At 46.0% G+C, this 16,920-nt stretch overlaps 1 protein-coding gene across 1 annotated transcript in view; it reads right to left on the bottom strand.

The window, feature by feature from the left end:
- stau2 (staufen double-stranded RNA binding protein 2) overlaps positions 1-16,920 on the bottom strand; it is a 369,378-nt gene that overhangs the window by 9,720 nt on the left and 342,738 nt on the right. The window lies entirely within an intron of this gene.

Here is a 16,920-nt window from a genome sequence, read left to right as displayed (position 1 = left end):
CAGGCAGTAGTGGTGAGAGAGGGCGGCAGGACTTGTCGTGAGAGCGGCGCTGTACTTCATGCCTTTGAGCAATCCGTTGCTGGTCGGCAGCAGGCTGGAGGACCTTGGGCACTAGGGATTGCTGGGCGATCGGCATCGGTGGGCGAAGAACGCGGGGCATCAGACGTTGGGCAGGGGATCGCATGGTAGTGTCCCTGGAAATGTTACAAAGGTTTAACAGACCCTGGTAGAAGTCACCATTGGAGAGACGAGACTGCTCGAGCACATTCTTGGCACCAAAGATCATAGAGGAGCAAGATAGACCACTCCTCCGAAATCCAATGGACTGACGTGTAGTACGTGACGGAACGTCACGGCCGCCATTTCTTAATGCGACACGCGACTTCCGGTATGCCACCCGCTGAGATCGAAAGCAAAGATTATAGAGCTCCTCTATAATCTTTGATCCAAAGCAAAGATCCTCGAGTATCTTGTAGCGGGAACAGCCCCCTCCTTTGCGTAGTTTCCCTTGCATTGTATTGTGCAGTTTCCCTTGTATTGCTTTAACACACACTGCACAAAATTAAATTTAACGTATCTATTTTATATATTTATATGAATGTGTGTCTGTGTGTGAGAGGCAAGTTAGAGATAATAAAGTTTATTCTCATGGATCAGAAGCAACTTTGATTTAAATCATCACTATTAATTCATTTGTCTTGTAAGATGATGTGCATAAACCATAAAGGCAATTATATATATAATTATATAGTAATAATAAATATATGCATATATATATATTTATACACATACATATATATACACATACATACACACGTATACATATGCACACATACATATGGATACATTTATATGCATACATACACACATATAAACATATATATATACATACATATATACACACATATACATATACATGCATATATACACATACATGCATATATACACATACATATATATTTATACATATGATCATTTTCCAACGATCAATAGATTTACGATCAGTTCCTGTGGATTGGAGGGTAGCTAATGCTATCCCACTTTTCAAGAAAGGAGCGTGAGAGAAAACAGGGAATTACAGACCAGTTAGCCCGACGTTGGTGGTGTGAAAGATGCTGGAGTCAATTATTAAAGATGTAATAATGGGGCATTTGGATAGCAGTAAAAGAATTAGTCCAAGTCAACATGGATTTATGAAAGGGAAATCATGTTTGACTAATCTTCTGGATTTTTTTGCCGCAAGGCTTGGTGTTGGGGCCGCAACTGTTTACCATATATATTAATGATTTGGAAAAGGGAATTAGGAGCAAAACTAATGCATACATACCTACATATTTAAATTCATCTGATAAGTTGGTCAAATAACATGGGCACCTTCTTGCTTTTTTTGAGACATGGATTTTTTAAATGTGAATGTCTCATAGCAACACATTTGTGGGTCAGAAGTATTTTGTACCAACCCCCACAATTTCAAATAATTCTAAATTGAACTTCTTAAACAAGGAAAACAATTTTTACTGGCGGGCAGTATCACTGTGAATGGCGGTGGCTGTGTGTTTTAATGCAAGTGTGAAAAGGAGAGTAAATTTAAAGAGACAATGTGAGACCCATCAGGGTTTCATCCAAGAACCAATTTAAAGGCAAGGTTCCATCAATTACAGTATTTTAATTGAAAATCTTACTCTTAATATTCTTCCTAATTAGGCTTTTTGTGTTCCCTCTTGAACTTTGTGTCTCCCAGAGCCTCTGGGGAGGTTCTGGAGATACAATAATCCAATCTTGAGGCAAATAACCATCTTTAAAACTGGCATTGCCTCTGCCTTTAATTCTACATTCTCCGAGGATGCTGGATGCCGCGACAATCTCTTGCAACAAGTACAGAAAGGCAGTCAACTGCAAAAAGATCAAAGAGAGGAAAGAGTATGGAAGGGAAAGGCTTTTCAGAATCATAATCAGATTTTATTTGCCAAGTATGTTTTGCAACATACGAGGAATTTCATTGGCCAGGTCAGTCATACAATTAAAAGCAACAGCACTCAAAAACACATTTTAATACGGGCATTCACCAGTGACTCCTACACATTCCTCACTGTGATGGAAGGCGAAATAAAGTTCAAGTCCCTTCCTTTTGTTCTTCCTCGGTCGGGGGCCTCAAGCCCCCCGTTCAAACTCCGTTCAATGGTGAACTCCTCTTGGTCTCCAGGCCTATAGTGCTGCACAAATCACTGCACCACATGCATCTATTTATTCCCTTTTCCCATGGTTCATGCAGCTGGATATTAACTTGCCGACATGGAAAGAGATGCAGTGAGCATTCAATAGTTCAGACTTCTGGGTGAATTGAGGGGCTGCTTGATGGGCTGAGGGTAATCGAGATTGTATGATTGTCATTCTTTTGGAAGAACTGATGGAAGTTCTTATGGAAAAGCTGATGAATTGACTACGGGATGAGCTGGTGGGCTCGAGGATTGCTGGATGAGTGTTCTAGAAACATAGAAAATAGGTGCAGGAGGAGGCCATTTGGCCCTTCGAGCCAGCACCGCCATTCATTGTGATCATGGCTGATCAGCTGTAATCGATAACCCGTGCCTGCCTTCTCCCCATATCCCTTGATTCCACTAGCCCCTAGAGATCTATCTAACTCTCTCTTAAATCCACCCAGTGATTTGGCCTCCACTGCCCTCTGTGGCAGGGAATTCCACAAATTCACAGCTCTCTGGGTGAAAACGTTTTTTCTCACCTGTCTTAAATGGCCTCCCCTTTGTTCTAAGACTGTGGCCCCTGGTTCTGGACTTGCCCAACATTGGGAACATTTTTCCTGTATCTAGCTTGTTCAGTCTTTTTATTCATTTATATGTTTCTATAAGATCCCCTTGCATCTAACAAGAGTGTTTTATTGTCATGTAGAACAATTTCCTGCATCTAGCTTGTCCCAGATAGAACAATTAAATTCTTACTTTCAGCAGCACAACAGAATCTGTAAACATAGTACACTGTAAACAATATGATAAGATCCCCCGCATCCTTCTAAACTCCAGTGAATACAAGCCTAGTCTTTTCAATCTTTCCTCATATGACAGTTCTGTTAGGTTATTTGATGGTTAGGACAGGTTTAGAGGGGTATGGGCCAAATGCAGGCATGTGGGACTAGTGTAGATGGGACATGTTGGCCAGCGTGGGCAAGTTGAGCTGAAGGGCCTGCTTCTACGCTGTGAGACTCTATGACTAGGTGATCTGTTGAGGCTGGTGATATGCCATGAGGAACAATGGGCATGGACCTTTGTAAACCACCACCTGGTTGAGTCTCCTTGAGTCACCATCGGCATTGATAACATCAGTCAGGGGTTGATGATCTGCAAAAAACAAGTTGGTCTCATTCTTGTTCTCTCATGCGATACAGGCAGCAGATCTGAACTGCCTGTGTTTGCCCTCTTGGCTGTCTTGTCAAATTACGCTGGAGATTAGAGTCACTCCTGAAACAAACAGTGCCTTGTGATCCACAGGGGAAAAAATAAAATCTAAATGCAGAACAATGGATGGTTTAAATCAAAGAAAATGATACCTTTCTTTTTTATTGGGGAACCTAAAGATTGACAGGTCGGGTCGTTTAGATTTACGATTAGAACAAATGATAGCAGAGCAGTGATGTGAAGATTTAGATAAGGACGCCATGACAGTGTGGGGGGAAGCCCAACAAAATGCCTCAAAAAATGGCGCCGACAATCACACGCGTCATACTACGCGTTTTTCGAGGAGTGGTCTATCTTGCTCCTCTATGATCTTTGTTTGGCACTGAGGACAGCACGTTCAGCCAGGCCATTGCTCTGCTGGGTATTCAGGGCTGCTGGTGTAGTGAGTGAAGTTCCACTTCACAGCGAAAGCTTTAAATTCTGCACTGGTGAATTGACGGCCGTTGTCGGTCTGCAAGCGGACCGGGGACCCAAAAGTGGCGAAGTGTCGGCGCAGCTTACTGATGACCATTTCAGAGGTGATAGCAGGGAGAAGGTCCACCTCGAACCAGTTCGAGTAGGAGTCGACCAACACTAGGTATTGCTTTCCACGCCATTCGAATATGTCGGCAGCCAGCGATGACCAGGGCATAGCAGGGGCGGGCTGCTGCAGAAGTGGCTGGCGCTGCTGATGTGGGGCAAGAGTGTTACAATCAGGACAGGAGGCTACTCGGGCCTTAATGTACTTTGCCATGCCGGGCCAATAGTATTGTTCTTGGGCATGTGAGACAGTGGCATCGGCTCCGGGATGCCCCATGTGGACAGCGTTGTAGTACAAGTCGTACAGGGAGGCAGGGACGACCACCTTGTGACCCTTGATGATGATCCCGTCCCGGAGCACTAGTTCATCTCGAACCAGAAAGAAAGGGTGGACACCAGCAGGCAGCGAGGTGCGTTTGCTTGGCCACCCCCGCTGGATGACAGCTGCGAGCTGTTGCAGGTCTGGGTCGTTGGCAGTGTGCTCAACCAGGCACTGGAGCTGCTTAGAGGGAACAAAGTTGACATTGAGTACCTGCAGATCCTCCTGTTCGTAGGGATGTCTGTCGCAGGAGGACCAGGGGGCCCTGGACAGCGCGTCGGCCACATGCATCTCAGTGCCCCTCTTGTAAACGATCTGAAAGTCGAACCGCTGGAGTTGTAGCATCATTCGCTGTAGTCTGGCTGGAGCGATGTGGATGGGTTTATTGAGGATTGTCACCAAGGGTTGGTGATCCGTCTCGACGGTGAACTTGGTACCGAAAAGGAAGTCCTTGAACTTGGAGCAGGCGAACACAACCGCAAGAAGCTCCTTCTCGATTTGTGCATAGCGCTGCTCAGTGTCCGTCATGGTTCGCGAGGCATAAGAAACGGGCTGCAACGAGCCATCATCATAGAGCTGCAGGCAGGCAGCACCTAGTCCGAAACGGGAAGCATCACACGTTACCACAATTGGACGCTGCAGGTCGAAAAACTTGAGAGTCGGCGTGCTGATCAGCTTTGTTTTGAGGAAGTCGAAAGCCTGCTGGTGTTGGGGAAACCAGGACCAGGCAATGTCTTTTTTCGTCAGTTGCCTCAGGGGTGCGCTCAACTCGCTGAGGTCGGGGATAAACTTCCCCAAATAGTTGACCATGCCCAGGAAACGCTGCAGGCTGGCAACATCTGTCGGGGCAGGCAGCTCGGAGATAGCGTTGGTCTTCTGCGGATCAGGTTTCAGCCCGTGGGCCGTGAAGATGTGGCCAACATAGGGTACTTCAGCTACACGGAACCTGCACTTTGACGGGTTAAGCTTTAAGTTGATCTGGCGAGTGCGGTCTAGAATCCGTCGGAGATGGTGGTCATGCTCAGCAGCATCTTTCCCATAGACCAGGATATCATCCACACGGCAGATCAGCAAACAGTTGCTCCATGGAGCGTTGAAACACTTCGCTAGCGGAGTTTATGCCGAATGGCATCCGCAAAAATTTGAACCTTCCGAAGGGTGTGCCAAAAGTGGTTAAGTCTGAGGAACGTTTGTCTAGGGGTATTTGCCAGAACGAGCTCCTGGCATCGAGAACAGAAAACACCGTGGCCTGACCGACCTGGGCAGCAACATCTTCTACAGTCCTCATAGGGTAGTGGGGACGTTTTATTGCCAGATTCAAATCTTTGGGGTTTATGCACACCCGTATTTCATTCTTACCCTTCTTCATGGTGGCGACCATGGTGGAGACCCACTCGGTGGGATCGCTGACGGCTGCAAGCACCCCCATGTCAACCATGTTCTTCAGCATGGCCTCGACCTTGCCCTTCATGGCAAACGACACCCTGTGTGGAGCACGGACCACTGGTACGACCGATGGGTCAGTTGCGATCTTGTATACAAGTGGCAGCTTCCCCAGCTTATCATCGAAGAGGTCAGGGTACTCGGAGAGTGGATTCAGCATCACACGCACTTCGTGGACTGTACGGTCGAAAGACACCAGACTGAGATCCTGACAGGCCTGATTGCTCAACAGAGTCACACAGTCACAGTCAAGAATGAAAAACGACAGGTAATGGGATGATTTCTGCAGCACACAGTGGAAGGTGGTCCTCCGCACAGGTGTTAGCTCCTCTCCCCCATAAGCACGCAATATGGAGCGATCAGCAGTCAACAGCTCATTATTTCTTATCTGTTTGAATAGGGATGTTGACATAATATTCACCTTCGCCCCCGTGTCGAGTTTAGCACTGAAGGACTTGTTGTTGACAGTAATGAGTACAGAAGGATCGGGGAGGCGAGATCGGCCATGAAGGAGAGTGTAAACACTGGCATCTCCCATGGAACAGCTGTGCTCAGAGTCGAGGGCAGTGTCGACAGAAGACTGGGAATCGAAATCGTTATCAGCTTGCTGAAGGTTGTTTAAAACTTGTCTAGGAGCTGAGGGAACGTTCCCACGGGAGCGACAGGCAGCTGAAAAATGGTTTATCTTCCTACAGAAATTGCAAGCTTTGCCAAATGCTGGGCACTGCGACTGCATGGAGTGGATATAATTGCAGTTGGGACACTTCTTGACAAGCGGGACCCGAGGGGCATGTCGGCCGCGGCGTAGGGCGAAAGTTGCCTTGTTTGCGACGGGGCATAGCAACACCAGTCAGATTGATAGCCCGATTGTCAGATCCCCTCTGCCCATGTGGCGGGGCAACTACTTCAGCTATGCGGCATGCATGCATTGCCTGAGTCAGGGTGAGGTCTGGTCTTTGCAGCAGATCTGCACGTAGCTTCTGATCTAGCATGCCGGTGACAAGGATATCTCTGGTGAGCTGATCACGCATGGTCTCGAAACGGCACCGCTGAGCAAGGTAGCGCAGGTCAGCGATAAAACATTCAACAGGCTCATCAGGCTGCTGTTTCCGTGTGAAAAATCTAGCCCGCTCCAATATGCGGTTGGAGGGCAAGTCACAAATCTCAGCAAACTTGCGTAAGAGAAATACCGGGTCATTTGCAGATTCCGGCGGCTCGATGACCTGGTCGTTGTCATCCAGGACCGCTGGATTATAGTTGAAAGCCTGAGCTCGTTTCATAGCATCGGGACCGGCAAGGTTCAGCAGGAGTGAGGCTTTGACCACATCAGGGTCATTTCGGTTCACGATGTTGATGAAGTGGTTGTAGTCCATCACGAAAATAGCCCAGCGTTCCGCAATGTCAGCGTCAAAGACAAGGGGAGAGGGCTTTCGGCATGAGAATGCCATGATGAATAGGGAATTAAACACTAGTTGGACTAGGGACAAATAAAACCCGATAAACAGGAGGCGCGCGTTTAACTTGCTGACACCCTGTAAAGGAGTGGAGTCTGACACACTGTAACTTTTACTGAGTCTTTAATTAAGGCACATGTTACACACGTCCCAGTACTGACTGCATCTAGTCTTCAGGCGTACTGGAACAAACAAGGAGGAACAAGGGGAGGATGTCACAGTTATACTGATATGGCTGGGCGTGGTTAGTGGTATTGAGGTAGCTACATTATAGGTTGCATGCATCAACCATCTACAAACCCCTTAAGAATTTTGTAAGTTTCTATAAGATCCCCTCTCAATCTGCTAAATTCTAGAGAGTATAAACCAAGTCTATCCAGTCTTTCTTCATAAGACAGTCCTGACATCCCAGGAATCAGTCTGGTGAACCTTCTCTGCACTCCCTCTATGGCAATAATGTCCTTCCTCAGATTTTGAGACCAAAACTGTACGCAATACTCCAGGTGTGGTCTCACCAAGACCCTGTACAACTGCAGTAGAACCTCCGTGCTCCTATACTCAAATCCTTTTGCTATGAAAGCTAACATACCATTCGCTTTCTTCACTGCCTGCTGCACCTGCTTTCAATGACTGGTGTACCATGACACCCAGGTCTCGCTGCATCTCCCCTTTTCTTAATCGGCCACCATTTAGATAATAGTCTGCTTTCCTGTTTTTGCCACCAAAATGGATAACCTCACATTTATCCACATTATACTGCATCTGCCAAACATTTGCCCACTCACCCAGCCTATCCAAGTCACCTTGCAGTCTCCTAGCATCCTCCTCACAGCTAACACTGCCCCCCAGCTTAGTGTCATCCGCAAACTTGGAGATATTGCCTTCAATTCCCTCATCCAGATCATTAATATATATTGTAAATAGCTGGGGTCCCAGCACTGAGCCTTGCGGTACCCCACTAGTCACTGCCTGCCATTGTGAAAAGGACCCGTTTACTCCTACTCTTTGCTTCCTGTTTGCCAGCCAGTTCTCTATCCACATCAATACTGAACCCCCAATGCCGTGTGCTTTAAGTTTGTATACTAATCTCTTATGTGGGACCTTGTCGAAAGCCTTCTGGAAGTCCAGAAACACCACATCCACTGGTTCTCCTCTATCCACGCTCCTAGTTACATCCTCGAAAAATTCTATAAGATTCGTCAGACATGATTTACCTTTTGTAAATCCATGCTGACTTTGTCCAATGATTTCACCACTTTCCAAATGTGCTGCTATCCCATCTTTAATAACTGACTCTAGCAGTTTCCCCACTACCGATGATAGACTAACTGGTCTGTAATTCCCCGTTTTCTCTCTCCCTCCCTTCTTAAAAAGTGGGGTTACGTTTGCTACCCAGCAATCCTCAGGAACCACTCCAGAATCTAAAGAGTTTTGAAAGATTATTACTAATGCAGCCTATCTGGCCCTGGGGATTTATCGGCCTTTAATCCATTCAATTTACCCAACACCACTTCCCGACTAACCTGGATTTCACTCAATTCCTCCAACTCCTTTGACCACGCGGTCCCCTGCTATTTCCGGCAGATTATTTATGTCTTCCTTAGTGAAGACGGAAGCAAAGTAGTTATTCAATTGGTCCGCCATATCCTTGTTCCCCATGATCAACTCACCTGTTTCTGACTGCAAGGGACCTACATTTGTTTTAACTAATCTCTTTCTTTTCACATATCTGTAAAAACTTTTGCAGTCAGTTTTTATGTTCCCTGACAGTTTTCTTTCATAATCTATTTTTCCTTTCCTAATTAAGCCCTTTGTCCTCCTCTGCTGGTCTCTGAATTTCTCCCAGTCCTCTGGTATGCTGCTTTTTCTGGCTAATTTGTACGCATCATCCTTCGCTTTGATACTATCCCTGATTTCCCTTGTTATCCACGGATGTACTACCTTCCCTGATTTATTCTTTTGCCAAACTGGGATGAACAATTTTTGTAGTTCATCCATGCAGTCTTTAAATGTCTTCCATTGCATATCCACCGTCAACCCTTTTAGAATTAATTGCCATTCAATCTTGGCCAATTCACGTCTCATACCCTCAAAGTTACCTTTCTTTAAGTTCAGAACCATTGTTTCTGAATTAACAATGTCACTCTCCATCCTAATGAAGAACTCAACCATATTATGGTCACTCTTGCCCAAGGGGGCACGTACAACAAGACTCATCCTTGCCCACCCAACCAGCTTCTCCAACCCCTGCAGGATCCACTTGCCTCCTGGCACTGACTCAGTGGTGACAGTCAGGTCGTCCATGAAGGCTCTGATTGGTGGTTGGTGCATTCCTGACTTGGTCCGAGGGCCCCGGCACTCTGGCTCAGCAGACTTGACGATCATGTTCATCGCCAAGGCAAAAAGGATCACAGAGATGGTACAGCCTGTGATGATCCCAACCTCCAGTCTGTGCCACTCTGATGTTACTGACCCTGATGAGACTCTCATGCTGAACTGTATGTAATAGTCCAGGATGAGATCTGCCACTTGACCCGGCACATGATGCTTGGCCATGACTGTCTGGATCAGCTTGTGCGGGATGGAGCCGTAGGCGTTGGTCAGGTCAAGCCAGAGCACTGTCAGGTCTCCCTTGTCCTCCCTGGCTTCTCTGATGAGCTGGGTCACCACTCCCGTGTGCTCTAGACACCCCGGCACTCCAGATAAGCCTCCCTTTTGCACTGAGCTGTCGATGTAGCCATTGCTGGAGAGGAAGTTGGTCAGCCGCCTCGCCACTATGCTGAAGAAAATCTTGCCTTCAACGCTTAGCAAGGAGATGATTCTGAACTGATCGATCTTCTTGGAATCTTCCTCCTTTGGGATCCAGACCCCTTCAGCGAATCGCCACTGCTGCACCACTTTTCCTCTCCTCAAGATGACTTTCAGGATCTTCCACAGCCGTTTCAGTAACAAGGGGCAATTCTTGTAGGGACTCCGCTCTGGCCAGGGGCTGAGTCAGATCTTGCTCTCTTAACAACGTCCTGGACCTCTTTCAGGAGTGGCTCTTTACTATCAAACTCCTTGATGGGTGGAGGTGGTTTTATCAGGATGTTGCACTGGCCCAGCTCCTGCTGCCTGACGGGGTCACTGTAGGTCGTCTGGATGTGCCGATCGATCTCCTCCTTAGAGCAAGCCAAACTCCCACTGCGCTTCTGCCCGAGTAGTTGTTTGGTGAAGCCGAAGGGGTTGGCTATGAAGGATGCTCGCTTCCTGGCTCTTTCCTTCCGGCGTATTCGGTGCCACTCAGCTCTACGGAGGGTCATCAGCTTCTTCCTCAGGATGGTTTGCAGCTCAGCCAAGGGGGGACGTTGCTCTTCACTGGCCTCTTTATGCTGCTTCTTGAGGGACTTCAGCTCCTGCCGGATCTTGTGGAACTTCGTTGCTCGTTGGTTCATGGTGAAAGGTGTTCTGACCGGCTTCTTCTCCACTTCTCCAAACCTTTCCACAGCTAAGCTGCCGATGATTGTCGTCATCGTCCGCAACCTTCGGTCCACGTCTCCCTTCGCAGTTGCTTCTAGCACCTTGTCGACGTCCTCGGCGAACTGATGCCAGACTGCCGTCTTGCAGGCCTGAGGCCATTTGACTCGAACCTTCTCCGGAGAACTGTTCCGAGGGACTAGTTGTGTCACTTGGAGGCTTCGGGCTCTATGGGGTGATTCCGGGCCCGGCTCCTCCTGCGTCTCACCAGGTAAAATACCTGTGTGTAAAATACAGAGATTTTCACGGCAGCGGCGCTACTCTTCTAACGCCTCCGACGGCCCGGGACTCTTGCACTGAGACTGCTCCATGGCCGGAGCTGCAGCGAGCGACTCGTCAGCCCCGCAAACACTTGCCAGCCCCGCTCCCCGCATCTGTTCCCGCCCGCTGCTTCAGCCCCGGCTCTCCAACACCCGTGGCCCGTGCAGTTTATATGAGTTTTGACATTTTCATTGATCACAGAATTTCTCACGACAGAGCGTGAGAAATATGTGATCAGCGTGAGAGCGTGAGAATTTGCCCCAATGCGTGATTCTCACGCTCAAAGCGTGAGAGTTGGCAGCCCTGCCAGCAGTCACATACAACAGATAATCCTTCGACATTTTCCCCACCTCCAACGGGATCCCACAACTGACCACATCTTCCCATCTCATTCCCTTTCAGCTTTCCGCAGAGACCGCTCCCTCTGTAATTCCCTGGTCACTTTGTCCCTTCCCACCCAAACCACCCCCTCCCATGGTACTTTTCCTTGCAACCGCAGGAAATGCTACACTTGTCGCTTTACCTCCCCCCTCGACTCCATTCAAGGACCCAAGCAGTCTTTCCAGGTGAGACAGAGGTTCACCTGCACCTCCTCCAACCTCATCTATTGCATCCACTGCTCTAGGTGTCAACTGCTCTACATCGGTGAGACCAAGCGCAGGCTTGGCGATCGCTTCGCCCAACACCTCCGTTCAGTTCGCATTTAGCAACCTGATCTCCCGGTGGCTCAGCACTTCAACTCCCTCTCCCATTCCGAATCCGACCTTTCTGTCCTGGACCTCCTCAATGGCCAGAGTGAGTCCTACCGCAAATTGGAGGAGCAGCACCTCATATTTCGCTTGGGTAGTTTACACCCCAGCGGTATGAACATTGACCTCCAATATCAGGTAGTCCTTGCTATCTCCCTCCTTCCCCTCCCCTTCCCAGCTCTCCCATAGCTTATTATCTCCGTCTCTTCCTTTCGTTTTCTGCCCCCCACATTAGTCTGAAGGGTCTCGACCCGAAACGTCGCCTATTCCTTCGTTCCATAGATGCTGACTCAACGGCTGAGTTTCTCCAGCATTTTTGTCTACCTTTTATTTTCACCTCATTATTTTATCCTCACTAATAGCATTCCACACAGCAAATGGAAGATTATCAAAACAGAGTTACATTCTCAGTTTTTTATAAACATAAGAAACCACCCTTATGCAAAGGTCACACAACTATCACCTATGCCTTATCTCTTATCTCAACACAAATACATTTAAACAGCACAAACCAGATCACAGACTATTATCTAGCCTTGGTGCCCACGACCCAATATAGCCAACCATGAATCCCCTTTATTGCACACCCGAGCTCAAAGATGTGCCATAAAGAAAGGACACATGATGCTCATGTCTTGAGAAGAACCCCATCAATAACCTATACTCTAAACACCAAACTAAACCAAATACAACTTCTGACTGAGTTACAGCCGCTTCAAAGCAAACAAAGCTATGCCTATTTACATCAACATCTCCATGTTATAATAAGCCATCTGTTCTCCTATGTATGTGTGTTCTTTATTTATTTGTGGGAAAACCTCAGAAGTCCTTCTCTTGTAACTTAACATAATTTCCTCACACAGAAGTTATCATTTGAGCAATTCTATTGTATAATATTTCCTCAGATCCAGACCGCAACGGCCGTGAGCCCCAGGCCGAGACCGGCGATCGTTTGCCTGCTTCTGCTGCTGTTGGAGGTGAGGCATTGTGTCGCGCCAAGGTCTTGGGCCTGTCCTACTTTGGCCATCAGTTCTGCCTCAGGCCATTGGCACACGAAGATTTTGTTCACTACAAAAATTTTGGAGCCCCGTGCGATGCCGCGCACAACTACATACCCCTCCGCGCTTCTAAGTGGGACCGGCCCCGCGCGGCCATACGATGCCCGTGCGCTTCAACGCGACCACAAGGTCGTGTAATTTGCGTGCCAAGGACACGTAAGTGGGACAGGCTCTTTAGGTATCACAGTGCAATACTTACAGTACAGAACCTCTGACTGGATTGGGCTTCTACCTAGCAATCTTTGAAAGGAACTATTCCCCTTCCATGTAGTTTTTAATCACAACATGTTGCCAATTTGTGCAGTAATGACTAATGCAAACACTTGCCAGTTAACAGAGCAGTAATGGCTCATTGCAATGGGTCATTAGCAAGACTGAACACTTAACATTTAAACTATGTGAATGTTATTCTTGCAAGCACTTATTCTAAGCTGATTTTACTGGTACTATTGCATAATGGGTAAACTCATGCCTCTCTCATCCCTGAAGAATACAGAAAATGCAAATACTGCAACCTGTATTCCAGTGGCAGAGTCTAGACAACAGCTGGGTCATGGTTGGTTTGGTGAGGAGGAACAAGCCATGACATTTTTTTCACTGGCAAATTTGGCTAAAATCTTGCAACTAAAATGTAAAACTTTACATCATTATTTAAAAAATGACTTTTAGTTGGTATTACCTCCTAAATCTTTTGCTTTTGCTTCCCATTTACATTAACATGGACTCTGGTATTTGACTGGGTCTGACATTGGTAAATGGGCTCAACAGTGGCGCTACCTATTGAGCTTATTACAGCAGAAGTCTCTCTACTGCAGATGACCATACATCCAGGATATGGGTCGACAGATGAGGGAGATAGCAGCTTCTATCATGTCCAACAAGAGATGAGAGATCGGAGGCTCTTCACAGTCCGTCAACACATGGGGCATGGGCTTGAAACCTCCAGCAACATCGCATACTTGCCATGCAAGTAGAGTTTATTTGTCATATGCATAACTACAATTAAAATCTTGCTTGTGGCAGTGTCACGGGCATGTAGTCTCAAACGATGCACAAGAACAAATTCTATATAAATTGCACACAAATGCAGGGAAAAAAAGACACAATAATCCACGACACAATTAGAAAACAAGTCCACTGTGTTCCACTGCTGAGCTAAGATTGAGGTCAGGGTGCAGCCTTGAGCTCCTTGTTTCAGTGTAGAGCAGCTTGATCTATCGTCTCCAACAACATCCCTTCCGAGCAGTGATTCCAATTCTCGATACTGGGGTGCTGCCAATAGTGCATCTCCCTCTCTTTCCCCCTCCCCTCCCAACCTTTTGAGCTCTGATTATATTAATCCTTTTCTTCTGGGAATGCATTCCATCCAGAGTGCTAATGAGAGCATTGGTATAATTCTTTGGAGGAGTAGAAAAATAAACCTTAAATTAGATTAGGTTTATTTTGTTATTAACCTTGCATAGGAGCAGACAATAAAAATCCTGTTATAAAGTGCACTTTATAGCCAAATACATAAAAATATATATTTGACAACAACAGTAACCACAGCAGCCATTTTACTCCGTGCAAATCCCCAGATCAAACAAGATGATACGGTAAATGCTGAATTTATGTCTTCCTGCTGTTAACTAACCATGCCAACTTATAGTTGGTCCTGAGATAACGTTCGCAGCGCTTTGCTGACACTTCTGCAGGTTAAAGGCATTCTTTCATAAATTGTGTTTTTAAGAACAGGTAGATGAAGTTTAATGTCTCAACTAACAGAAAGCACATTCGACAATGAAGCATGCTGTTAGTATTAACTACTCTTTGTTAAGAATATACAAAGAATAGATTGGTTAACCAACCCTAAACAATTATCACTTTTCCTAGATTTACTGGACTCCTCTTACCCTCTAGAAAAGTAAAGTAAGGAGTGCAAGGTGATGGTGGCTCCCATCTTGCCATTGATCAGATCTTTTAACTTTCTGCATCAGAGGTCATCCAGGTCTTCAACTCAAGAAATGAAATTATCTATTTTGATTTCAGTACGAATTCTGGGAGTTGCCAACAAGGCTTCCATCCACAATCCAGAGCTTTTTATCAACTGCAACAGTTTCCATTTCCTCAATGTTCAGTCGATTGTTAATCAGGAGAAACAATTCTCAATGATCAATATAATGTTTGCTGGCAGCACCCCATGATTGTTTATCTTGAGGGTCTTCATACTGCTGAGATTTTCTGTCTGGCAGGATACATCCTGGGTACATTTGGGATCCATGGTGATGTCATCAGTCTAGGCTTGAATCACAGAGATACCAGTATCATTGTGAAAATCTCATTGGTCTCCTCAAGATGAGATTCCATTGCTGCCTCTTGAAGTGTGTGTTCAGCAGGTGCAGAGACGTCACAGTGGTGTGCTGTAGACTGCAGCCAGTCCCGGTATTAGAGGAAGATCGGAAAGGAGAGCATGAATCCTGATGGCCAGGTTGATAAGCCTGAAGATCTGCTGCAGGATGCTCGAAGGCAACCATGAAATGTTCCATTCAAAATCAATGTCTTCCTCTTCTACTGGGTGGGAAAGGGAAGGATAATCTGCATGTTATAAGGGATTTCCTCATAAAGAGATGCTTTCAAAGGAGGGCGGAACATGCTCTTGCACTGCAAGCAATAAACCCCCTCCATAACCCAGTCCTCCTTACCCATAAAGGACATTAGTCATCAGCCAGAGTGGCCAAAATGCACACCATTCCACCACATATCATAATCACATCAATGAATGAAACCCTTATCTTGTTACTGAAATGGCCTGATACATTCATATTGGTTTAGTGTAGGAAGGAACTGCTGAGGCTGGTTTACACAGTAGACACAAAATGCTGGAGTAACTCAGCGGGACAGGCAACATCTATAGATTGAAGGAATGGGTGACGTTTCGGGTGGATACTCTTCTTCAGGCTCCTTTGTTTCTTCAGTCTTCAGTTACTCCAGTATTTTGTGTCTAATATTGGTTTAGTGTCTGTATATCCTGATGAGTGGTTCTGTGCTCAGAAGATTATAACTTTTGACTCTTTTTCAGAGCAGCTCCATTTCAGGTTTAAACCAAGATGATGGTCTTGATGATGATGACATTCCAGTATTGTAGCCAAAGCAGCAGAAAATAGCGTGACTTGCAGTGGATCGTTAGGTCGGCAAGAATCACATCGGGAGATGTATTACTTGGCTAACATTTCAAGACAAAGAAGTCCACACTCAATTCATCAATGAAAATCAAGGGAGTTCGATTTCACATCGTCAGAATAGTGGTGTAAATTGGAGCACAATTTCAAGGTACACTACAGAGAGAATTTATTTGGGGTAGAAGCAACATATTTCACTTATCTCACAATAACTGGCTGTGGGTGTTGGAGTGTCACACTTTCTATACAAATGATTATTTTTTGAGTAACTCTTTCTCATTTGTTCCTAATATTTTTCAATCCTGAGCGATGACATTTCTAGAGAATATACAGCACAGAAACTTAATAATCATGTTCACCTACATTCACATCCACATTATTAACATTGATAATAAACAACAGTGGTCCCAGGGATTGCCATCATAAGTGTTTAACAATCATGAGGAAACAGAATTCAATGTTGCATTAGAAATGTTACACAATCATTACCAGATAACCTGGCCACTGTAGGCTTAGTAAATATATGTTATAATCAAGTGCAAAACACTAGCAGAACTACAATTTGTACAGAGACTCATTCCTGCTGTCGTTTTTCCTTGTGGGTGTCATGGGCCTAACCTACCTGAGCATGACTTCATAAATTCATGTGATAGGAGCAGAATTAGGCCATTTGGCCCATCAACTCAACTCCACCATGGCTGATCTATCTCTCCCTCTTAACCACATTCTCCTGCCTTCTCCCCATAACTCCTGACTTTTCTCATATTGATATAAGGTGGATTGATAGTGCGTCTCTGCTCCAACAGAAGTGAGACATGCTCCCATGTGCCTTATTTCTGTTCAAGCTTGTCATCTCTACACTCCTGTAGGATGGCAATCTGATGGCTCATATTTCTGTCTGTGTAGAACCACCAGCCACTTATATGCAGTATGCCTTGCTCTTGGAACTGTTGAGTTGCTCATGGCTTGCATA

This window comes from Amblyraja radiata, chromosome 4 (assembly GCF_010909765.2).
Source record: "Amblyraja radiata isolate CabotCenter1 chromosome 4, sAmbRad1.1.pri, whole genome shotgun sequence".
Lineage (NCBI taxonomy): Eukaryota > Metazoa > Chordata > Chondrichthyes > Rajiformes > Rajidae > Amblyraja > Amblyraja radiata.
The sequence above is the reverse complement of the archived record's forward strand: the minus strand, read 5'-3'. Positions and strand labels throughout refer to the sequence as shown.